Consider the following 25,341-nt stretch of genomic DNA (forward strand, 5'->3'; position numbering starts at 1 on the left):
GGCACAAGCTGAGAGTCTCATGGGGACAAGAGAGAAAGCCCAGTGGTCCCTCTTTCATCCACCTTGCATTTGTAGCCCTCCCGAGAGAAGCTACCATGCTGCTGCTACTCAGGCAGAATTTCTGCCAAGTCCATGTGCACTTGCTGCTGGCTGGTGCCAGGTCCCCAAGCCAGCCTTCACTGCCACAGACACAGCCACTAGGTTACTGGTTTGTTTAAACACCCCATGCAAGGACTGTAACAGTTTAAGCAGAAAATAACCAGATGTCATTGCCTTCCTCACAAGATTCCTGCCACTCTTAAGGCTTTAGGACTTCTCCAGCCTGTCCAGGGTAGAAGACTGAAAGGTAAATCTCTTTACTTTGAAGAATTCCGTAGAATAAAGGTGGCTTCTTTGGCTAGCTGCCAGTCAGACTGCCAGTGGAATAGCCTTTGCCTGAAACTTTGAACTTGATTATGTGATATATGCATCCCAAGCAGAGAAGAAAGTCAGATTGCTAAGAAGCGCTAAGCTGGTTTGGTTCTTGTTTTGGTTATTACAGGGGTCCTCATTTGGCTCTTTCTTAGGTACCCAGGAGAAGAAAGGAATGGTGTACTTGACCTGGCATCAAAGGAAAGGACCTACCTGGTGGACAGAGAACCCCAGAGTACTGATTTCCCCCAAGTTAGAAAAGAACCTCTTTACAGCAGCATGAAGAGCTGTGCAGAGGGAACCAGCTCACCAGGAGGTGGTAACCCACTAGAGCAGAGCTGGGGGCCCTGTCAGGGGTAAGAGGTCCCCTTCCGAGGCTCTGGCCAGAGAACTAACACACTCAGCCTCTCAAGGATCAGCCCTTGTGGATACCAGACCCGAAGACTAGGCCCTGGGAATGGCACAGCTTGCCCTTGCTGTGGCGCTCAGCCTGCGGCACTCTGCTCACTTTTTTTGCAGTTTTTGGCCGGGGCTGGGTTTGAACCCGCCACCTCTGTCATATGGGGCCAGCGCCCTACTCCTTGGAGCAACAGGCACCACCCTCAGCCTCCTTTTATAGAGAAAACATCTCCGTGGCCATGAGTCCCTTCCTTTCCACATAGCCAGGACACATCTTCCTGCTGTGTTGTTAGGTCCTGATCCAAATCTCTGTCACTTCCTTCTCTGATCAGGGAAAGCTGTTTTTCTGCTCATCCTTGCCTCTTAACTGCAATATTCAGCAACCTCCTAGCTAGGCTTCCTGCCTCCAGGTCTCTTCTTCATCATCCTGTACATCTTTCCTATGTACCTTGCCAAAACATGACGCAGTCTAATTGCTCCCCTGTTGAGAGCCTTCAGAGCTGCTTCACTGCCTACAAGAAACGGGAAGGTGGGAGAATCTTCCTTTGTGATTTGGCTCCCACGTGCCTCTGTGAGTCTTGTTATACTTTATTCTGCCCACAGCTCCAAGCACAGGGACTCAGGAAACATTTAGAGATGGAATGAATGAATATAAAAATTAGGAAGCTGAACAAGAGTTCTCTGGTGTTATTAATTTTGTAGTTATAGAGTTATCATGCTAATATCTGGATGAGATTAATCATTGATAGTGTTTTCACAGTTTCCTTGATATAAGCCTCTTATTCAAAGAATTGAGAAGCCTGCCTTTGTAAAGGAGGCAAAGTTTATAGAATATATAAAGGAAATTGATATATAACGTTTTCATCTTTCATTTTGAATTTGTAGCTCATATAATGCCTACAAAAAGGATCTCAATGATTCGTTCTTTTTTTTAGCCAGCCAGTTCTCCAGTCTAGTTTAAAAAGGCTTGGAAGAACATGTGATTTTTTAAATATCCTGGAGTATTTTTCCAGGCCTGGGCAACTCGTGGGTCAATGCACAGCTATTTCTGTATGTGAGAAGGGTGGGAGAGTGAGTGCTCTGTCAGTTCACTGAAGGCCAGGGCCTAGTTATCTGAGCTGGGCAGTTGGGTGGAAAGGCCTCCTTCCTCCCTGTTTGTGCCTCAGCTGGGGTTCACTGTAGAGCTGCAGATACGTTCTCTAGACCCACTTACGTTTGTATATGTAACCTGCTGCAAGGTGTTTTGTTCCTAGCTATAGTCCCTTTAAATGGTGAAAAGCTTGACTTTCAGGTCCAAGATATAGCACACAGGTGTGAATAGCATAGACATTGTTGTCTTGTGCCATGGAGGAGTAACATTGGGATATACCGTCCATAAAAGAGAAATAAACAATTTCCAGCTGATTTGAAAGACTAATATTTTTTAAGACTTGAGTCATGACAAGAAATGCTATCCTCAAATCAAATGGAAAGGGGAGAAGTGTAGACTGGCACTCAGGGATTAAGTTCCCAGCACAGCTCTGCAACTCATCCATTGATATTCTGGACCAAGCCTTTCTCCTGCAGAGGTGTAGTACCTTTCAAGTCAGGAGGTTGGGCTAGTTGATTCTTGTGCTGGATGTTTTCGGTTTAAACCTCCAGATCTACTCTGCATCCTGTGCCATGGACACCAACCAGTGGGGACTATATGAATGGGCTCCTTTGCTTCCCAGCCCTCTACTGTGTTCCATGCCCCATGGGGAGCACTGACAGGAAATGGGAGGAAATATTGATTCTCTAGGCCCCACCTGTGGCATCACCAAAGGTCTGGGCTCCTGGCAGGCAGCCCTCTCCACAGGGTGCACTGTGTCAGGGGTCTGCAAGCCTCTCCTCCCTTACCCTTTCAGGCCTAGAAGTACAAGTATGACCCTGTTCCTGGCCCCAAAGTGCTGTACTTTGGTCTCCTCTATAAATGGTCTCCTTATTCAACTCACTGAGAGTGCCATCTGTTTTCTGCCAGAAGCCTGATGGATAAGGTCCTAATAAGACCTTTTCCAGTTCTGAAAGAAGATGACAAGGAGGGGAGGAACCAGCCCTTTGGGGCTCCTGGATGTTTCCCCAAGATCCTGGGTGTGTAAGACTTGTAGAAACATGCTCTCTAGAGCACAGAGTCCCCATGATGAGAGTCGCTGGTGCCCTGGTAGGCACAGACAGACAGAGCCCTGACTTTCAAAGAGTACACAGGAGATTTGCTGCCCACTGTGCTGGAGGAGAGAGGCCCAGGGATGATCTCACCAACTGGAGCTAGACTGTCACTCCTACCCCTTTCTGCCTTAGTGACTTTAAGATGATGGCCCCCTGAGCCTTACCCTCTTTCTTAAACCAAAGGTCATAATACCCACCCTGACTCACACATGGTGGTTATAGGGTGCAAATGAAGGCGTCTGTGTGAACCGGCTTTGTTGACTATAAAGTGCAGAACTAAAGAGAGTTAGAGTCATAACAGCTTTTATTGTGCTAGGGGTCACAGGTAGGGCATAGAGCCCAGTGGGGACATTACCCCTGCTCCTGTCCCTGCTAAAAACCCCCTTCCTTTCACTCTCCTGGTATGTGCACTTACTGAGACATATATGGCTCCCAGAATGACAATTTTAGGATCAAAGCATGACCTCAGTGATACCAAATTACAGAATTATGCTATCAGATAGCAGCGGCCACCTTCTGACATCTCTGGAATTTGGGTTCTGACCTTGAGGGTCTTCAGTGGCCATTTATGGACCTTCTAAAAGCTGTCAAAATAAGTGTAAGGACACATGAAGAAAATTAAAAATTTTTAAAAATCTGTACATTTTCAATTATTAAAATTATCACAGAGACTTCTCAACATAGAAGAAAAATACATTCTTGAAAACCACATATGTCAAGTGTAATTTTCTCTTCAAGGAAAAAAAAGGACTTAAAGAACTTGAAGAGTCCTATTCACTAGATACTGTTGATATTATGTTACCCATATGCATGCAGTGCACATGTGCAGGGTGAAGGGAGGAGCTGAAGAAAGAAAGAATGAAGGAATGACAGGCTGAGAGGACATAGTATTAAGTGCCAAGGGGGTGCACACCATGGTTTATTTATTACATAGCAGTTAGGAACTGTGCGTATAACAGTGTGAGTGAATCTTAAGAACAGTGTTTAGTGGAAAAAATAAGAATGAGATGCACCAGCTAATATTTCCTTAAGTTAAAGATGGGTGCTCAGAAAAATACAGTGCCCATTTTGTGAGTCCTCCTGCAAATATAAAGATATACTTTAAGCACACTAGGAAGTTTGCCATAGGGTTGAAGGGACTAGAAGTGGGCTGTAGGAATAAAAGGAAATAAAAGCATATAGGGCATTTGCCTAGATAGTGATATCAGTGTGCCAGAAACTATTGCATATGGCAAATATAAACCTGTTTTCCTGGGGTGCCAACCAAGCAAACAGAAAGTTCTCAGAGGTGTATGTGTGTTTAAGAAATTTTAAAGCTGGCGGTGCCTATAGCTCAGTGAGTAGGGCGCCAGCCACATACACCAAGACTGACGGGTTTGATCCCGGCCTGGGACTGCTGAACAACAATGACAACTGCAACCAAAAAATAGCCGGGTGTTGTGGCAGACACCTGTAGTCTCAGCCACCTGGAAGGCTGAGGCAAGACAATCTTTTAAGCCCAAGAGTTTGAGGTTGCTGTGAACTGTGACACCACGACACTCTACCAAGGGTGACATAGTGAGGCTCTGCCTGAAAAAAGAAAAGAAATTTGAAAGCTTTTATATTTAGTTTATATGGTCTTCCCCTTATTGCTCAGTATAGCAGCTAAACCACAAGTAGTTAATAGAACAAAAATACCCTTTGTAGGGTCAGAACACAAACACAGCACAAACACTGCCTAGAAACCGCATGAAAGAAGGGATGCTGTGAGCCGCCCTTCGGTCTCATTTCTGGAAACTCACCACCTGGTAGAGCCCGCCAAGTGGGCAAATGTCCATCACAGCAGGCAAGAGTATTCCAAATGTACTTCCTTTTTGTTAAAAAACCACCTAATTGAAAGTAGAAGCTGTGACAAATGTATGTAAACCTATAAGAAGAAGCTGTACAAAATATTCTGGGCAATATGCTCTCTTTTTTCTCTTTTTGGTGTATTTCTATTATTGTTGTGGGTAAAATTTTTGTGTAAATATATCACATCTCTCTACCTAATTACATTTTACATAAATCACATTTTTACATCCTTATCTCAATTATACTTTCCTAATGTTGTAGTTAACCATATTTTTCTATTTTGCTCTATTGACTCTGTCACCATCTTTTTTTTTTTTTTTTTTTTGAAACAGAGTCTTAGTATGTCACTCTTGGTAGAGTGCACTGGCATCACAACTCACAGCAACCTCAAACTCTTGCGCTTAAGTGATTCTCTTGCCTCAGCCTCCTGAGTAGCTGGGACCACAGGCGCCCACCACAATGCCCAACTATTTTCTTGTTGCAGTTGTCATTAGTTAGCTGGCCCGGTCCAGGCTTGAACCTGCCAGCCTTGGTGCATGTGGCCGGCACCATAACCACTGTGCTGTGGGCACCGAGCCTGTCACTATCATTTTTAATGACTGAGTAATACTTTATTGACTAAGTATACCAATATTTATTAGCCATTTACTCTTTGTATGACATTTAGGCTGCTTTTTGCTTATGCGCCATGTACTGCAGAGAGGAAGGTATCCATGTTGCATGTAGCATCTTCATATTTTAAATTAATCCCTTAGGATAGACTCAGGAAATGGCATTTACTGGGTAAAGAAGTATAGGGAGACATCTATAGCATGATTCTTGGTACAAATTACTAAATTGTTTTCCAAAAGGATAGTAGCAATTTACACTTCCATTAGCATTATGTTCTTGTACCAGTGTTGCATTCTGTAAGTTCTCAATTGCCGATTTAGTAGCTATTGTACAGTTTTTTTATTTTTGCATTTTTGTGATTAATATTAAAATTTTTCTAAGTTAGAGATTATTATTTCTATTTATATCACTGGTGATCTGGCTTGGGTTGTTCTTTTCAATTTATATGCAGACTTTTATTTATATCAAGACTTCCACTCTTGATATTTAGTCTTTGTCATATTGCTACAGCTCTTTTGTTTGCCCTTTTAAAATTTTTGAATTTTGCTACAACTATCTTGCTTTTCTTTAAAAAAAAAAAGATACTGATTCATTGGTGTTTCCATTTATTTCTATTCTGTTGGCTAAATTTAAGAAAGAAATTTTGCAGTACAGCATGATAAAAAAAATGCATCAAATTGAGGGCTTTGAAAGAGGATAAAAGCTGTTTCCAATCCCTGCCCCCAGGATGTCCTGGTTGAACAGATCAGTCAAGCTGTCTGAGCCTTGCTGAATTCATTTATGCTGTAGAAATTATGATACCCAATTTCCAGGTGTGGGACTGAGATTATGAACAAATGCTAGCATAGTGGATGCCCAATAATCTGGGGTGCTCGTCCCATTCCTTGCCTTCTAGATCCTGGGGCGGAGCAGCTCTCTCACGATGGCTCAGTGTCTGGTTCAATGAAATGGGCTGCAGTGCTCACCCTGATGACCTGTGGCCTGCCTACCACTGCCTTGAGGCTGGCCATTTTCTTCCAGGTAGGAGGCCCAGGGACATGGCAGTGACTGTGCTTCTTGCCAGTGTTGCCAAACAGTGAAGTTGTTGTTTTGGCCTATCTGGTAACCAGCTTCCTGTTTTTCCTTTTGTGGTGGTCTTTTAGTCAGCAACAGGAGGGAAAGAAACAGTCCTGGATGGGTAACCTCAGTTCTATAATCCTCCTGCAGTGAGAAAATCTAGCCCTTTCCTCCAAGGACTCTGTGATCACAGGGCTATGTAACCTTGAGCTGGACCATGACTCTAAATTCCACATACAGGAAGGGAGTGAAGGGACAGCGAGTTACCATTGCTTATAATTCAGAATTGTAGTGCCCATGAGCTAATGCTAATGGATTGCAAATGTATTCTGATTAAACATTAAACTTTTATTTCCCACTAAGAGAGTGTATCACACATTCTTATTCTCCTCACATTCTAAGAAGAATGGTTAAGACATGAGCACTGGAGCCAGACCTCCTGGATTCACATGCCAGTTCCACCACTGATTAGCTACATGACTTTGGGCAAGTGCTTCACCTCTCTAGCCTTCAGTTTTCTCATCTGTAGAAAGGGAAGAATAATAGTAACTACCTTAGAGGGTTGTTGTGAGATTCAATGAGGTAACATGAGTGAAGTATTAACAGAGTTCTAGGCCACATACTAACTACACAATAACTAGAATAAGGTGTGAAGGTTTTATTTACATGGTTCTCAGAGGTGGACTGCATTCTTTTTGATCAGAGATCTTGAAATTCACTTTAAAGGTAACAGTGAAATTTCTTAACTCATTAAAATAGACAGTATTTATGAAGAATTTCTATCAAGAGAATATTTCTAAAAAGTTAGAAAGTGTTATAAATATTTTTTTTTATCTCCTTTGAGTTTTAAAATTAAGGGCTATTTTCCCATCAAAAAATTTTGCTTGCTGGCTTGGTGCCTGTAGTCCAAGCAGCTAAGGCACTAGCCACATACACTGGAGCTGGAGGGTTCAAATCCAGCCAGTTCGTATCCAGCCCAGGCCCACCAAACAACAATGACAACTACAACCGAAATTTAGCTGGCTATTTTTTTTTTTGTTGCAGTTGGGCCAGGGCTGGGTTTGAACCCGCCACCCTTGGTATATGGGGCCAGCGCCCTACTCACTGAGCCACAGGCGCCACCCTTGTGGCAGGCACCTGTAGTCCCAGCTGCTCAGGAGGCTGAGGCAGGAGAATCATGGAAGCCCAAGAGCTGGAGGTTGCTGTGACTCCTGTGATGTCATGGCACTCTACCAAGGGTGGTAAAGTGAGACTCTGTCTCTACAAAAAAAAAAAAAAAATAGCCAGGCGTTGTGTCAGGCTCCTGCAATCCCAGCTACTTGGGAGGCTGAGGCAAGAGAATCACTTAAGCCCAAGAGTTGGAGGTTGCTGTGAGCTGTGATGCCACGGCACTCTACCCAGGGCAACAGCTTGAGACTCTGTCTCAAAAAAATAAATAAATAAATAAAAATCTGCTTGCTGCTGAAATAAATGCTCCTTTGTCCCAGGGAAACACATAGAGACTGAATTATTCCATTCTATGGGCCAAGGGATGGTGGTGAGATAGGTGAACTCACCCCATGTGAATGTGGTCCCTGCCATCTGGGGGAGGTAAGACCTGGGTTATAGTTCTTCTCAAGCTCTGGTAGTTCCAAAAATGAGGCTCCTGTTCTGCTGTCAGGAGGGAAGTCAGGCATCTGCCCCTGGTTTATGACTGTAAATGGATCTGTTGGAGGATGTTGTCCCCTAATTTAAGGGTGCCAACAGAGATGCAGACTTTAGAGTGAGCACGTACAGTCATTTAAATCACTTAATGCCCTTACTTCCTTCAAAACAGTTCTCATAGATGATTGACTCAGTTTATTGCTGTACTCAGGAAATCAAAACAGAGGGTGAGCCCTAGATGAGATTACAGTGACCACTGCATTTACTTTTCCACTGTAGTTTGCAAAGGTGACTACTGAATACTATTAGAGGGTAGTACTCTGCAGGTTTTACAAATCAGGCAATATCACACCCTTAAGAAACAATTTGCAGTGCATTTGGAACTACAGAACTGAGTCAAAGCTGCACTGTGGTGACTTCCCTTTCTTTAGTAAGAATTGGAAGAGAATTCAGAGAAGAGCCAGCAAGGTGTGGGAGGGAGGGCAGAGTCTTGGGGGAGGTAGGTCTCCGAAGCTTGAACAGAGAAGGCTGAGGGATGAGGGAATAAGGAGGGCGTCTTTATCTGGATGAGCTACAGAGTAGCTGTTTCTTATTCCACTGAACATCCAAGACGAAAAAACTTAGAGAAATAGCAGACAGATCTCATTAGAGAAAAATGTTTTATAACAACATTTTATTGAGTTTCCAGGACAGGTTTTGAATTCTTTTATTGGGAAAGGCAAGAAGAGGGGAAACAGAGAGATGGTCAGGAAGCTGTCTCAACACCCGGATGGCAGGTGTGACCCTCCCTACAGTTAGAGTGAGGAACAGAATTCTGATATGCTTACAAGTAAAAAGCTGTCATTAGGAGAACCTCTTTAGTTAATTACAGTTTAACATGTTCATCTGTGATTTTAAAAACATCTTGATTTACACTGTCTTTGGAAGGACTGAGAGGACCTAACCTTCTTTCACAGCTCCTAAGATAGGGTCCAGAAGTGATATGATTGCCATAGTAGGGAATGAGGGAATGGTATGGCTGCCCTGAAGGAGAGTGGGCGAGTTCCTTCCTGCAGTAAGCCCTGGCCACTCCTCCCTTCCATGGAGGTGTTTTCAGGCCTAAAGTGTAAGGTCTAGAATAGGGATCTGAAGTGCCCAGCCTCGTGTTGGTTTGAATTAAGGAGTCTCTTGCTAAGAAAAAGGTTCAGTGAACCATCTAGGTGTTAGGCAGGCAGCAGGCTAGCCAGACCCCAGATGACCACCGGAGGCAGAGGGGCTCTTGGTGTTCAGGATGGGAAGAATGGGAAAGGATTTCTAGCTGAGACCAGGTGTGAATGCATGTGTATGGCATTAGGGACTGGGAAGTGATAATGGAGGCAGAAATGTATTAGGAATTCAGTTATCATTTTGAAGGGAACCTGGCACTATAAACAAGAGGATGTTGATGCTTAGGATTTTGTGACAACCTAGTATTTAGTAACTTTCCCATTCAACTAATATTTATTGAACATCAACCACCCATTAGGCACTTTATGTTAAACCCTCATAAGTCTAGTTTGTTATTTCTACTATCCTGTCTTCATCATCATCATCGTAGACCCAACACCCCTCTCCAGTATATTACCAATACTGGATTTCACTTATTAAATAATCACTGTATGTTAGCTACTGTCCCAAGTGCTTTATAAGCATTATTCCAATGAATCTTTGCAATAATTTTCTTTTCACAGATAAGGAAACTGAGGCTCAGCTTAATTAACTTGTTTAGAAATGTGGTGAGTGTGTAAATGAAAAATGGGAGGGGTTTTTTTTGTTTGTTTGTTTTTTGAGACCAGAGTCTCACTCTGTCACCCTGGGCAGAGTCCCTTGGCATCATCATAGATCACAGCAACCTCAAACTCTTGGGCTGAAGCAATACTCTTGCCTCAGCCTCCTAAGTAGCTGGGACTACAGGCGCCTGTTACAAGGCCTGGTTAGTTTTTCTATTTTTAGTAGAGACCGGGTTTTGGTCTTGCTCAGGACGTTCTGGAACTCCTAAGTGTCTTCAGGCTTTTATTAGGTTCATTAAGAAATCAGTTGTCAATCTTAATTGTTACTCCTTTGATGATAACCTGTTTTTTGTTTCAGATTAATGTGAGGGTACTAAACAATTAGGTTACATTGCATTCGTTAGGAAGAATCCCTGTTGTATCTCACACGATGATAACCTGTTTTTTCTCTCTCTGGATGCTTTTAAAATGTTCTCTGTCTGTGGTGCTGAGCAGTTTACTATCTGGGTCTAGGTATAGTTTTGTTTTCATTTATCCTGTAGGGGGTAGTCTTCCATTTAAGATTTTGAATCTGTGCTTGTCTTTAGTTTTGAATAATTCTTGGCTATTATGTCTTCTACTCGTTTCTCTCTCTTCTCTCCCATGACTCTAATTACATATCTATTTTCACTGTATTCCCTGTATTTCTTACCCTCTCATCTTTATACTAGATATTTTCTTCTGACCTATCATGTAGTTCACTAATTTTCTCTTCAAGCAGTATTTAAGTAAGCCTCCATATTCAGTTATTGAATTTTAGTTAGATTAATCTCTGGAATTGTTGTGTTCTTTTTGTTTCTAGTTCTCTGAGGACCTTTTCAATTTTATCTCTTGTCTCTTTGAACTCTCTAAGGATATATGTATTTTTAAATTCCACGTCTGATAACACCTTTATTTGTAGCCCTTGTCAACCATTCCCAATGCCTGTTGTTATACTTGCAACACATTCATATTGTCTTATAGCCTCATTTATCTAGTTATTTTTGATTGAGTTTCAGACATCACAGGTGAAATTTACAGAAATAATCTGAGGCCTTGAATAATGTTATCTTCCTTTAGGGAGAATTTATACTTGGTTCTGGCAGACACCTGGGGAACCAGCAATCTGGTACCACTGCTTTCTAAAAGTGGCAGGCATTCCTATAGAAAAACTATCCCTCAATACCAAGCTCATCTCTTTGGATTTCTTTCTTATATGGAACCTCAGCCCCATTATTCTTCATGACTTGCTAATTCTCCATAACTTTAAATGGAATTTAAAAAATAGTTTTCTATTTTTCTCATTGTTCTCAGTAGAAGTTAGTATGAATTACTAGTATAACATTATTCCAGTGGTTTTTTAATGTGGTACTTTTATTCACATGATACTTGGTATAGATTAAATCGTGTCCCCCCCCCAAAAAAAAATATGTTGAAATCCTAACTCCCAATACGTCAAAATATGATCTTATTTGGAAATAGGGTCATTGCAAATTAGTTAAGGTAAGGTCACACTTAATCTAATGTGACTGTTCCCCTTATAAGAAAGAGACACAGAGATAGGCAGACAGGGAGAGAGGATGTTTGTGTTATGATGGAGGCATAGATCAGACTGATATATCTACAAGCCAGAGAATGCCAGGGATTGCTGGTAAATGGAAGAAGAAACTGGAGGGGCAAAGAAGAGGCAGGGCTCCACCAACAGCTTGAGTTTACACTTCGAGTCTTCAGAACTGCGAGACAATGAATTTCTGTTGTTTTAAGGCACCCAGCTTGTGGTACTTTCACATGGCAGCCCCAGAAAACTAATACAGTGCTTTACAGTGTGCAAAGTACATTCCTATAAACTACCTTGCTTGTCTGCACAGCTCTCCTGGCAGGGAGGCAGGAGGACAGGGGGTACAAGCTGGAATCAGAAATAAAGAAATTGAGCCCGAGAGAGGGAAGTATCAATGCTCTGGATGCCATGAGTTACTGGCTAACTTTAGTTGGTACCTGGGTGTCCTGCTTCTTTCTCCTCCACTGAGATGCTGTAGTCTTCCTTCAATGTCCTCATCTCTCTCTAGTGTCCTAGGTATAAGGAAGTTCCTAGTGACCTTGTGCTGATACCTATTGCTTTGTAGGTGAAAAGGGAAGAGTATTTCCTGGAATGGGTAATATACACATTGAATTTGTTCGTTCATTTGTTCAGCAGACACTTAACTGAGCACCAAGGTCCCATGCTTGGGTGAGGGTTGAGCACAGTACCAGGAAGGACAAATGCACGAGGTATAGAACAAGGACTCAGTCCCTTTCTTCAGGAGCTCACAGTGAAATGGCAGAGAAGATACATGTTCACATTTCAATGTTTATGGCTTTTAGGAAAAACTTAGAGATAGTATGGATGGTCTTGCTAATACAAAGTGAACTTTTCTCCTGGTTTTATCCACAAATGAAAAGTAAGGAAGCATTTATATATCCTGTTTAATATTTATGATACATCATTTGCCCTAAAGGGTTAGACACTTTCATTGTAATTATTTAGAAAATGATCTGCTGATAAGTTGTCCTAAATTATATCCCAATATAGATGAGTAAATTTAGACCTGGTTGATGTCATCTAGTTAAAAATATAGCATTACAGCAAATGCCAGACCACAATGTACTGATGCAGTTTTACTATTAAATGTTTGCATTTAGTACACCATGTCACTTACTCATCAAATTTTTATTTAGAACTTACAGAGGGGTGTGAAGGAAGCATCAAGCAGTTCTTACTCTCAGCCACAGACATACTAGAAGCAATGAAACCTTCATTGTTTGATTCATTCAACCTTAATTTGAGTGTCCAGGCACTGGGATATGGTGTTGAATAACACATAAATGAACAAAGTATAAAATTTATTGTTATTGTGTTTGACAGCAGACATTGGAGAAAAGAGCTCGAAGAACTTAAGGCCCAAAGGCATAGTAGGAAGCAGGGAAGAGATGTATGGGTTGGAGTTTTCAGGGAGGAGCTTCCAAGTTTCATAGAACTAGTTCTTATAAATGTGTTGGAGATACAAGAAGGTCTGAGGGGATAATAGCTAAGTGAGGGGAGTGAGGAGCAGATGCAGAGGCAGGGAGGAAACTGGAAGTACACGAAAGGGTACTCTGGGGGAGGGGCATGTGCTAAGTATACCCAGTTACATGCATACTTGCTCATTGAGTAAGAGAAAGGCCTCAGGACCTCAAACTAAGTTATAATCTCCTACCTCCAAACAACTCTGATATTATGCAGATCATTTCTCTATGCCTTCAGTATGAAACTCAAAAATCTACTGTGTATCAGGGATTTCCTCAATGTCTGATTTGTTAGGCTCCCTTCTGCACCTATCCATTGCCTGTCTCATCAAGCCAAGGCCTTTGCCAGCTTTGGAAGTCTCTGGAAGTCTCTTCTCTCCAGGAAAGCTGGGGTCCTTGTGGCCCTCTGTGAAATGGTCCCTATGTCTTCTTGCATTTAATGTATTTCTTGGAGTCCCCTAGCCCAGGCGTCCTCAAACTTTTTAAACAGGGGGCCAATTCACTGTCCCTCAGACTGTTGAAGGGCCGGACTATAGTTTTAAAAAAAAAAACTATGGACAAATTCCTATGCATACTGCACATATCTTATTTTGAAGTAAAAAAAGAAAACGGGAACAAATACAATCACACCGCCTCATGTGGCCCGCGGGCCGCAGTTTGAGGACCCCTGCCCTAGTCTATAAATGTGGTCTGTCTATAGGATTGTCACCTGAGCCAGCATTTCCAGAAAATTCTGCTTTCATTCTGTCTTTTCAGTCATGTTCTGCTTTCATATCAATTAGTTCTCATAATAGCTCTCAACTGACTCACACAATAGTTCTTCCATCACATGTTCTTTTAATTTAACATGATCACAGATTTCATCTGGGTAGAGCAAAACTTATATACTGCCTTATAGTAATTCTAAGGGACTGTATTCTTTAATTGTGGTAGGGTTTTTTTTTTTTTTTAATCTGTTTTCAGTATATGCTTAAATAAAGGACAATGCCTGGAGCTTGGAAACAATTTGATTCATTTCCCCCAACAGACATTAAGAAGTATGTGTGATCTGGGCCCTCTGCTGGAAGCTGGGTCCAAGTCAGGAAGACAACATTATTTCCCCACCTCCTCTCCTTCCCCTCTCCTATTCTAGAAATGGAAACAAGCCCTACACCATGATAAGAATAGGACACTAAGGGATATTGTAGGGAGTAGCATTTGCCTTTAATGGTAATAGAATTTGTGGCAATGAGATTATCATTAGAAAGATCGTATGGAATATAAAAATTAGATTCTGTGTAATAGTGGTTTTCAGATGGCTCTGAGAATCCCTCATGGGCCAAGTGGATACTACACAGTCCCTCCTGCCCCCCAGCATACACAGACGCTCCTCTCAGCTTTTCGAGTTTTATATGAGGTGCCCTTGCGAGAATTACTTTTTTAAAGAAAGGCTATCCATTGATATCTTAAAGTTTGGAAAGGATGCTTTACTACGTAAGACACTTCACCATGGACTCCTGGACTCTCTCAGGAAACTGTGTTTAGGACACCTCCTCTTAGAACATTCAGAACAGTGTCCTCAACAGAGAATTTTAAACTTTCCCTTCTCTAAAAAAATAGTATTGGGATTTTGCCTCAAGTTGATCGTTAACACAATGTGACAGAAGGACAGATTCTCTGAATATATTTTCACCTCCATCTTTATTTTAAAAGTGAAGTGTGAGATAGAAACCAGAATAGGAAAAGGTGGGGCAAGTATTGAGGACCATTTCCGGGAAGAATTAATTCATGACAGTAGGTTATTTCTAATCCAAAACAGGTCATGGAGAAGTTGAGGACTTGGTGGAAGGCTGCTGTCTCCAGAGCTAGAAACTGCTAGCAGGTAGAAGACTCGGGATACAAGGGGAAAGGGGGCCAAGGGCTCCCCTCCCTGGGAACATTGGTGTCTCCACTGACGCCCCAAGGTCCCAAGGGCCTTTCCTGGGTTCCAGGAGCTTTGCTTGGCAGAGCCTTAGAGGATACAGAGAAGGAAATTGGGTTGCACAAGTGAGCCAGGTGCCCACAGGGTAGATGGAGAGGGGAGCTGGCTAGCATCAGGAGGCCAGAGAGCTCTTTTTAAAGGATGGGAAACTGTGGAATCCCCAGGGGTGTTTTCTTCTCCCGTTCTCTGCTAGAGGCTTGTGTTTTCCTATGGATGTTGTATAAAACCACCACAAACCCAATAGCTTAAAACAATGCAAATTCATTCTCCTACAGTTCTATAGATCAGAAGTCAAACCAGTCTCACTGGGGTTAAAGTGATGGTGTTGGCAGGTCTGGTTCCTTCTGAAGACCCTAGGGGAGAATCTATTTCCTTACCTTTTCTGACTTTTGGACGTCACCTGCATTCTTTGGCTTGTGGCTCCTTCCTAACATAACTCCAGTCTCTTTTTTTAATTGACTATTTTAGTAATATGATAAATATCTTTGTTACACATACACACACGCTCACACACTCAGAATGATCTGCCTGGGGAAATATTACTAAATATGCCTAAAGGTCATATTTGGTAATGGTATTGGGATATGACCTTGTCATATTTTAGTAATATGATAACTATCTTTGTAACACATACACACATACTCACACACTCAGAATGATCTGCCTGGGGAAATATTACTAAGTATGCCTAAAGGTCCTAGCACTCTGGGAGGCAGAGGTGGGTGGATTGCCTGAGCTCAGGAGTTCAAGACCAGCCTGAACTAGAGCGAGACCCTATCTCTAAAAATAGCTGGGCGTTGTGGTGGGTGCCTGTAGCCCCAGTTACTCAGGAAGTTGAGACAAGAGGATCGGTTGAGCCCAGGAGTTTGAGGTTGCTATGATCCATGATGCCACAGCACTGTACAGAGGGCAACAAAGTTGAGAATTTGTCTCAAAAAAAAAAAAAATGCCTAAAGTGAAAATGAAAAATTAAAAAATTCCTTTAGGTTTTCATTATTGTAGGCAATTATGTCCACATCACTTACATAGCTATTGCCAAATCTATCCAAGGAAGCAGAGTTTGAAAGTAGAGGGATCTCAGGAAAAATTCAACAGTGGCATAGCAGAGCTCTCAATGTGAGAAAGCTGACATAATGTGGACTTTTGCTGTGTATTTTCTCTTTGGAAAACAATAGGGAGAAGTTTATCAAGAAAATAAGAGAAGGAGGCTTGAAGTAGGCTTTCGCAGTCAATTTTCCTCACAGTATTATGTAGGGTCATCAAAAAAATGCTTAGTCTGGGTGGTGCCTGTGGCTCAAAGGAGTAGGGTGCCAGCCCCATATGCTGGAGGTGGTGGGTTCAAACCCAGCCCCAGCCAAAAACTGCAAAAAAAAAAAAAAAAAATGCTTAGTCTTACTCTAGAACCCTTTTTAGAACTTTTCCAATTGCATTGGTCTTACCCTCATCTCTTAAAATGAAATGGCCCATCTGAGGGAAGTCTTAAAGGTCTCAAGGCAGATGGTTCCTGCTGTCCTTAAATGAGCAATGCATACTTGATCTTGCTTCACAAAACAGGGTGGAGTCTTTTTTCTTCTGATTTTTTGTCTACCAAGCAGATTAAGGTTGTTATTTCCACTTCCTCAAAACAGGTGTGAATGTGCAGCACGCCATTATACCCTGGGCAGATGATGGATTTGTGCTGTATATCTGGGCATCAAATATATGTCCAGAATGACAGAAGTTATTAGGATCACAAAGTGTGAATCCTAGAAGAATCTCCTCATCTTCAATTCCTTTCATTCTGGGTTTGCGGTTTTCACCTGGGGTTGCAGTATCAGTCTACATCATCAGAAAGTATTCCAAGAACTGCAGCATTGTGCCTGTTTGGCATCATCACAAGCTGCTGGCCTTTACAAATAGATCCTGATTCCAGCTTTCCTGGGACCACTATGCCCATGTCTTTATACGTATCCACAATTGGCAGCCTGATTGGTTCATCACCTGATCTATTAAAGTTTGGCAAATTATTCAGGTGTGGAATAAATGGTAATCCAATGTACCAAGGACAGAAATCCAATTGGTCTTTAAGATTTGCTCCAGTCAGTCCTCAGCAGGGCATAAAATGAATGTTCTTTTTGGGATTGAAGCCAACCTTTTTCTAAAATGGCACTAATTTTTCCTTACATTCTTAATATCACTCATTCCTCCAATTTACTGTTGGATCATCCATCTTCTGAATAAGCACAATTGAGTGTTTTACACCTGCTGTCTATGCCAATGTTGCATGTTCTCTGTCCATCCTCCTTTTTCACATCCAGTTTCAAATTCTTCTTTCCTGCCTGAGATTACCAGCATAGCCAAATCAGCTTGAGAGTCACCACCAGTCATATTTTGGACAAAACTCTTGTAGCCCGGGACTCTAAAGTGGTGAAGTGGTTCTTCTTGATTTCAAAATAGTCACACCCACCTCTACTGTTTTATCCTTGTTTTGTTCTTCCTGATTTGTGTCTAAGGCCCAAGACAAGTACCAAGTTTCTCTGTTTTTTTTCTTTAGCTTCTCTTTAATACTTTTTCAGTGTCCTTTTGTCAACCAGTGCAGTCAAATACATTATCTGTCCTCCAGTGGTTGACTTGCCAACATCTACATGCCCAGGGAATATTACATTTACATGTTCTTCTTTAGAAGCGCCTGGCAGAGCATGTGGGGCTGAGGAAGATAAGGAAGCCAAAGCACAAAGATGGACAAGTCACACAGCTAGAAGGTTCTCCAGGAAAATGGCAGAAGCAATATTTCATGCCCCAAAAAGGAAAAGAAGAGTGCATGAGAATTATGAGTCTCCATGGCCAATCCCTTTCAGTCAGGACCAGTCTTGAGAAAGAATTCAGGATTTTCCGTGTGGAGCTGATTAATAACAATGTGATTGTGAGGAGCCCAGAAGACATGGAGCAGCTGTATGGGAAAGGTTATTTTGGAAAAGGTATTCTTTCAAAAACCATCCAAACTTCACAGTTTCAGATCCTAAGCTGGTTGCTAAATGGAAAGATATGAAGACAAACATGCCTGTCATCACATCAGAGAAATATCAGCATCGTGTAGAGTGGATGGCACAGCTCATGGGTAGACAGGGGCAGGATGAGAGGACAGTGCACAGAATCATCGAGGATTTCACAAAACCACTTGAGCATCCTTGTATAAAAAGAGAGGAAGAGGTGCAGTTGTCTGATGAGCTTACCTCTGAAATGGTCTCCAACATGGAAGGTACAGCGAGGAGAGAGAAACTTCCTGTGATGAATGGAGACTCTGAGAAGTCAGATGCTGTGGAGGATCCGAGTGAGCCCTCAGACTGCCCACAGGAAGGCAGTGGGTGAGATGCAGCAACTGCGGACAGCTTCCGTGACCACCTGGTACATGACACTGCACCTCCACCCCAAGTCAGCTGCTGCACGCAAGGTGCTATCATCCCCAGTGTGGCCTCATCCTGAGGACGGCAGCAAACAGATGTGTCTCCTCTGTGCGGGAGAGAGAGGGCCTGACCATGAGTATGTGCTTGTGGAGGAACGAGAGGGAGGATGCCCAAGATGGGAAATTGGTACAAAGAAAGATTAATATGCAAAAGAAATCCTTATAGGATCTTTGAGTATTTGCAGCTCAGCCTAGAAGAGGCCTTCTTCCTGGTCTATGCCCTAGGATGTCTAAGCATCTACTATGAGAAGGAGCCTTTAACAATACTGAAGCTCTAGAAGACTTTCTCTGTAGTTCAGCCCACATTCAGGATGACCTACATAGCCTACCACTACTTCCGGAGCAAGGGCTGGGTGCCCAAAGTGGGACTCAAATACGGCACAGATCTACTACTGTATCGGAAAGGCCCTCCATTTTACCATGCAAGTTACTCTGTCATTATTGAGCTAGTCAGCAATCATTTTGAAGGCTCTCTCCGCAGTCCTTTCAGTTGGAAGTCACTGGTGGCCTTGAGCAGAGTTTCGGTTAACATGTCCAAGGAACTTATGCTGTGCTATTTGATTAAACCCTCTACCATGACTGACAAAGAAATGGAGTCACCAGAATGTATGAAAAGAATTAAAGTTCAGGCGGTGATTTTAAGTCGATGCGTTTCTTCATGAGAGAGGAGTGATCAAGATGAACTTTAAAAGTCCAACCTCAGATTTCTAACTTCACCAGCAACTGAGTCTCCTACAATAAATATACCATGTTCAGGGGGAAAAAAACAAAAAAAAAGAAATGCCTGGCAGTGCAGCCACAGATTTAGGTTTTGGTATTTCCTCTTCCTCCTCCATCATTTCATGGACACTTTCCTTCGGTGGCCTTCCTCTCCCAGGCATCCACCTTCTGGCTTCACTTCACTTGTTTCTTCTTTGTGCTTCCATGGCTTTTCTCAGGACCTTTCTGTCTCTCTATTTTCTGCAACAGGTTCTGAAAGTTCCTTGAAGCTTCACACAATGACTGTTCCTCTTGAGAAGATTCCACAGGTGCTTCGCCATAGTAGTTCTCCTCACTCCAGCCTCTTAAGTTCCACCTCACACCTCTTGCTTCCTTGTTTGACTTTCTTGGTTCCCTCTTATAAGAACCCTTGTGATTACATTTAGGGTCTTTCTAGATAATCCAGGATAATCTCCCCATCTCAAGATGCTTAAATTAATCAGTCTGCAAGTTCCCTTTGCCATAGCTAGTAACTTTCACAGGTGGGGATTGGGGTATGGCTGTCTTTGGAGAAAAGCACTACTCAGCTTACTGTAGGGCAGAAAGAATTGTTCAGAGGAACAATTTCTAAGTGAGAGACAGGGATTCATGATCCCAACTTGGGGTCTTTGAGGATATGCTAGGGTACCCTGAATTAGGGGCTGAGCTAGCCTGGCCTACTGCCAGAGGTGAGATCCCTGCATCTTCCTTCCAGCAGATAGGATATGCCCTGGTAGGCATCAGGTCTTGGTGAGACTGAGTACTGTGGGGGTAGCTCTCTGCAGGATTGAGTTGTCTGGTGCTGGAAACAGGGATATGAGCTGCTGGAACTGCTTAAGAAGGAAACACTTGGGCAGCGCCTGTGGCTCAAAGGAGTAGGGCGCCAGCCCCATATGCCAGAGGTGGCAGGTTCAAACCCAGCCCCGGCTAAAAAAGCTGCAAAAAAAAAAAATGAAGGAAACACTTCTCCCATTTGTAATGGGCTACTTTGATGGTTCTGCTGCTGTGCTTCCCCTCAGATCAGCTGTGTTTCCCCAGGCTTTAGACTATCTGCTCTGATGGTTTGTTTAATACTAGGATGGGAAGTAGGAGAGGCATTGCCAGGTGCCTTGAAGGAAGTATGTGGGACCCCTCTGCTCTCCCTCATTTGGGCATGTGGGTGGCAAAGCCACTAATAACATTTTAAGTGTGGAAACTTCCTCCTAAAAAATAGGATTTTCAAAAAGTGATCTTTTGTTAGGGAAGAACAGCATCTGGCTTAACATTGTACTTCCACTTTTACCCAATTACTTCAGTACTTTCCGTATCTTTAGGGGATTTATTGTGGGCATATGTCATGTGCATTGTGGCATAGGGCAAGTGATTTGGTCTGATTAGCTCACTCAGGTGTCAGGTGACCTATTAATTCAGCCCAGTTCTGGTCTTTTCCTTGCCCTCAAACTACCAGTGAAACCTATTTCCCTTTGCACTTTCTCAGCCCTCTGGGCCAGGATCCAGCCTGTCCAAGTCCTCTGTACTACCTGCAGATCTGAACCAGTGCCCCTTGGGCCTCAGCAAGCCAGTGTCTTCATGACAGGAGAAAGACAGAGACGGAGCCAGGGAAGGAACTGAAGGAAAATGGCCACCTGTTTTTCACCTCTTCCACCTGTGCCCATTGCAATTGTCCTAGACTTTCTTATCCATTGTTTTATCTTTTTTTTGCAACATCTTCTGGATGTGGGCAGCACAGGGCCATTCTTTTCCCCAGATAACAGAGTTTAGCATCTAGTTGGTTCAATACCTTGCCGGAGGAAAAGGCTGTTGGAGACTGGATGCTATCTGGGACTATTTCTACCCGTGCTTGGCTGACCTTCCCCAGCAGCACCCCTTCCCCTCCTCCACCGTCAGAACAGAGAACCAAGGGGTATAAGGAACCAGTGCTGCTCGGCCAGACTTGTTTAACTCATGTCATAGTCAGCACACACACCCCACCCCCAGTTTAGAGACTGTATTATAGGTTGTTGGATGTTTATCTGTCTCCTCCCACTAGCTTAGGAGCTCCCCGAGGACAGGAACATTTCCTTATTTAACTGTTTTCAATCTCTTGATGCCTAGTTCAGCACCTGGAAGTTGCTGTGAGAAAACAATCCCAGCACCCACCACACACAACGTATGCAGCTGTGGCGCCAGTGTTGAACTATTATGATTTTTGAGGTCTGTGAGGCCTCACCCCTGTGGTAAGGGGGCAGAACTCCTATAAGGAAGCAGTAGTCACCATGCTGGTCGTCCTGGGATAAGGATGGAGAACTGTCTCTTCTCTCTGTGCCCTGTTGTCTTGGGCCTTTCCTCTGTGGAGTCAAATGTGCTTGAGGACATTTTCCCAGGTCGGGGGAAGAAAGACCTCTGCTTAGCAGGTGAAGACAGCCTACGAAAAGGAGCCCTTGTAAGTTATCCTGACTTTGATTCCTGAATGCTACTCAGACTGAAGGCTTGCAGGGCTGTAGAGCATGAAGACAGGGGCCATTCCCAGACTAGTACCGTGTGGTCTAGGAAGGTCTGAGGTCCCTGAAATGGGTAGCAGTGACAAAAGGAAGGTAGATGTCAGGACAGAATTGGGCAACGAATCAACTGCTCCATCCCATGGGGAGATTCTCCCTCTTCTGCCTAGGTTGGGGGAAATCAGGACGTTATTTTCATTTTATTAAAGGAGCTAGCTGGATCTGGCTTTGTTATATACTGGACTTTGAAAGGAGCTGGAAGCCCTCTTTACATTCAATGCTAGATAAAGCTTTACTAAATAGATTGCCATTCTTTTTCTTTGCAAACGTGGCTCTGTCAAGTTACGGGTTAGATCAGCTCATGGGTTAGTATGAGCATCTTGGCACTCTTTATCACATGATATTTATGGAAAGGGCATGCCAGGCTCCAGACAAGTGGTCAGCAAGTGAGGCGTGTGAACACAGCCTGCTCACCAACAGGGTGAGCTACCTCTGCTACCCTCTGCCTGAAGCATTAAGTATGTGTTTCTGTGTGAGGGCTACCTTCAAGACTGCAGTCCAGCCTAGGCTCTGGCTTACAGGCCTGGCAGAATATTCAGGCCTGTGGATATTTGATAAGCCAGGGCATTGTTCCATCATGGATAGTAAGGGGTAAGTTTACTGAGCAGCCTTTGCTACCCTGTGTCATCTTCTCTCATGTAACATTACAGCAGCCCAATCTGAGCCACCTAGGGCCAGGGGCTGTAAGCTGGAAGAGGGCCTAACCACAACTACATTTCAGAAAAGATCACTCTGAAAGGGAGATGAGGGAGAGAAACCTGGAATCAGATTATGCAAAGGTCCCAGGGAAGGAGGGATGGTGGCGTGGGCCAGGATAACTGCTGAGCAGATGGGAGAAGAGCCTGGCCTGGTATCTGGCTGGCTGTGGGGGATGCAGGAAGAAAGCTGAGGGTGGTATCTGGTATTCTTGGAGTGACATTGAAGTAGACAGCTGGAGAGAGGAGCCTTGAGCTCTTCCTTTGGGAAACCTTGAAAATGCTATGAAGACTTCCTGAGAACTGCCATCCCAACTGATAGTTCTAGTGTGTTCTTAAAATACCTGATCTCCTTGGCAGAGTGGAACTCTGTGTAGGAAGAATCACATGGTACATCTTATTCCATGTTCAGTCTCCAACATGTGGTGTCTATTTTGAAATATGTGGTTTATGCAGTTTTATCTGGAGAGGTTTCTTGGGGTTATTTGTTAATATTTTTCCATTTGTAAAGGTATCATATCCTGGGAAATTCCTGGTTAAGAAACAAACTTTATAACATTTTTTTAAAAAACATTCTTTTAAAGCCATACTCTTAGGGGAATTCAGGTTGTACAGTTTAAAACCACAAGCTGTTGACAGTGACATTTTATGATGCGTATTTCCATCTGAATTATTAAATTGTTAGCTAGTTAATACAAACAAGCCTTCCAAGGATTCCTTGCTTTTCTCTATTTTTTCCCCAAAACAACACATATATAAGCCAATGTGAAATTCAAACAACATTAAATCAATCATTTAGGCTATCACAAAACTATGATAGCAGGAGGGGAGCAGCATGAACATACGATTTGATGACATTTTCAGAATTAATCTGAAAACATCTGTGTGTATCCATGAGAGCTGCTGTCTGTTTGAATCTGACTGCTGCAAGCATAAACTTTTCTATTTTACTCTTGTCAAAATAAAACAGAAGAATTTCTGTGTTTGAAAACTAGGGACAAGGACAACAAGCCTCATGCCTTATGGCTTTCTAACTAATCCAAGGTGAGATTTTCTTTGTCGTAAAATTCTTGAGGTAAGAAAGCAGAGTTTATTATGATTCACACTGAAGCTTTTCCATTATTTGGCCTACGGAGAGAAGACTGCTCTGTGTCTTCTTTATATGATGAAAATACATTTCTCTAGGCCTGTCATTGGCTCTTTTGTTGTTCATTATGGTTGCTGTCCCACGATTGAAGACTTGTTTATCCATGTGAAAAAGGAAATCGAAGGATTCTGAAGTCCAGAGTTCATATTTGAGAGCCTGAAAAACAGTGATCTCGACAATGCCAACAGCTTTTACTTTTACTTGGACACTGCCTTGTTCTGTAATTGCCAGCTTTTTCAGCCAAGCATATACAAGAGGGCACCCTAAGAAATTATCCTGATGGATAAAATGTAAAATGTCTTGAGGCTTTTATTGATCTTCCTAACTTCACAATGAGAAAATAACAACAAAAGTAAATATTTGGGACCAAGTTTATTTTGGTTGGACGGTTTCCAGTCTAGTTTCTAAACTTAGGGATTCTGCGGGATGCACATGGTTTAGGGCATACTGCCAGAGAACTTTGTTTCAGAAATGTGCAGTTCTCTTATTTGTTGTCACTTGCCTGGTAATGTGCATCTAAACCACCTCTAATGTCTGTCCATCTATGCAGATTCACTACTAATGGTAGGAAGGCTCTACCCAGCTAATTTTGGCAGGCTCTTGCTGCCCTGCCCTCATCAGCATGACCTCTCCTTAGATGAGAATCTGAGCCTGCCGTGTTCTTTAACCCTTCCAAAAGCACATCTCATCCTGTCCCTCCTCAAAACAGTCACTGACCACTACCACTGCCACCCCCACTGCCTTTAGGATGAGGTCTTTCCCACCAGGTAGTATATCCTTGGCCTCCTTGTTATCTTCCAAACACACTGTAACTTTCCATTTCTCCTATATGAACATCCCTCCCTGTCTCCTCTGTCCCTTCTCAGTTGCAATCCCACCTCCCTAGGCAGGTGCCCTGCTCAAGGGAAGCCTTGGTTGACCACACTGAATATTTGCCTGTACCAACCATTGTTTTCTCTTTTCTTTAATGTCCAATGCAAAGGAGGCACTCAGGAGACATTTCTGTTTAGCCCTCCCTTTGTAGCATCTGGTTTCCTCTTCTTAGAAGCCGTCCTTGTCCATAAAAGGCATGCCCTCCCAGCAGTTGGTTCCTTGGCTTGTCTTTCTCTTCCATCCAGACTCATTCACCCCTTCATAGAATACAGCAATGATATCAGTTACCCTTTGCCTTCCACTGGGGCTTGTTGGAGAGGGTGGGGCCTACATTCACAGGGCCTTCGCTTCACCTTCCTTCTTGGGTAGACTAGGAACGAGCACTGCTGGCATCATGTAGAGGTCTTACACTTAATTTAATACTCTACTGTTACCATCCTGAAATTCTTACTCTTTGAACAAGGGGCCTTATATTTTCGTTTTACACTGGGTCCTGCCTATATCCAGTCTTGGGAATAGGGCAGGTGCTGACGGACAGGTAAGCGTGAGTAGACATTACAGAAGGGATGCTGGATTGGGCATGTGCAGAGTCCAGTGGAGAATGTGTGACAGACAAGAGGAGAAGGGGAAGTGGGAGAGATGCACCAGTTGTGAAGCACCATTGAAGGACGATTCTTGCAGGAGTCACAGTTTCCTAACACGGAAAGTCCAAAATCTTCCTCAAGAAAGGAGTGACTGTACAGGTCCCGACTTCAGCCCTACTTAGCCTTATTGAAGTTCTCTCATAAATTTGCATTTTATGGTATATTCTAACAACCTTCCCATGTCACTGAAAGTGGCCTGCAGCCCTGCCTGAGCTGGCCCTTGACCACCAACTACCTTTTTCTACCACTGCCTCCTCACTCTGCTGCAGCCACACTGCCCCCCTTTCTGTTCTTGAACATGCCAAGGATGCCGCATCTGAGATGCCTAGGCCCTAGAGTGTTTTTCCTCAGAAAAGCCCTC

At 43.1% G+C, this 25,341-nt stretch overlaps 1 protein-coding gene and 3 pseudogenes across 1 annotated transcript in view; 2 read left to right on the plus strand and 2 right to left on the minus strand.

The window, feature by feature from the left end:
* The window catches only part of LOC128592341 (gem-associated protein 7-like), a 36,150-nt pseudogene extending 24,192 nt beyond the window's left edge, over positions 1–11,958 (minus strand).
* The window catches only part of CTDSPL (CTD small phosphatase like), a 121,229-nt gene that overhangs the window by 43,488 nt on the left and 52,400 nt on the right, over positions 1–25,341 (plus strand).
* On the minus strand, positions 16,297–20,428 carry LOC128592342 (eukaryotic peptide chain release factor GTP-binding subunit ERF3A-like; annotated as a pseudogene).
* Positions 17,659–19,075, plus strand: LOC128591920 (tRNA-splicing endonuclease subunit Sen2-like; annotated as a pseudogene).

Source organism: Nycticebus coucang, chromosome 8 (assembly GCF_027406575.1).
Source record: "Nycticebus coucang isolate mNycCou1 chromosome 8, mNycCou1.pri, whole genome shotgun sequence".
Taxonomy (NCBI): Eukaryota; Metazoa; Chordata; class Mammalia; order Primates; family Lorisidae; genus Nycticebus; species Nycticebus coucang.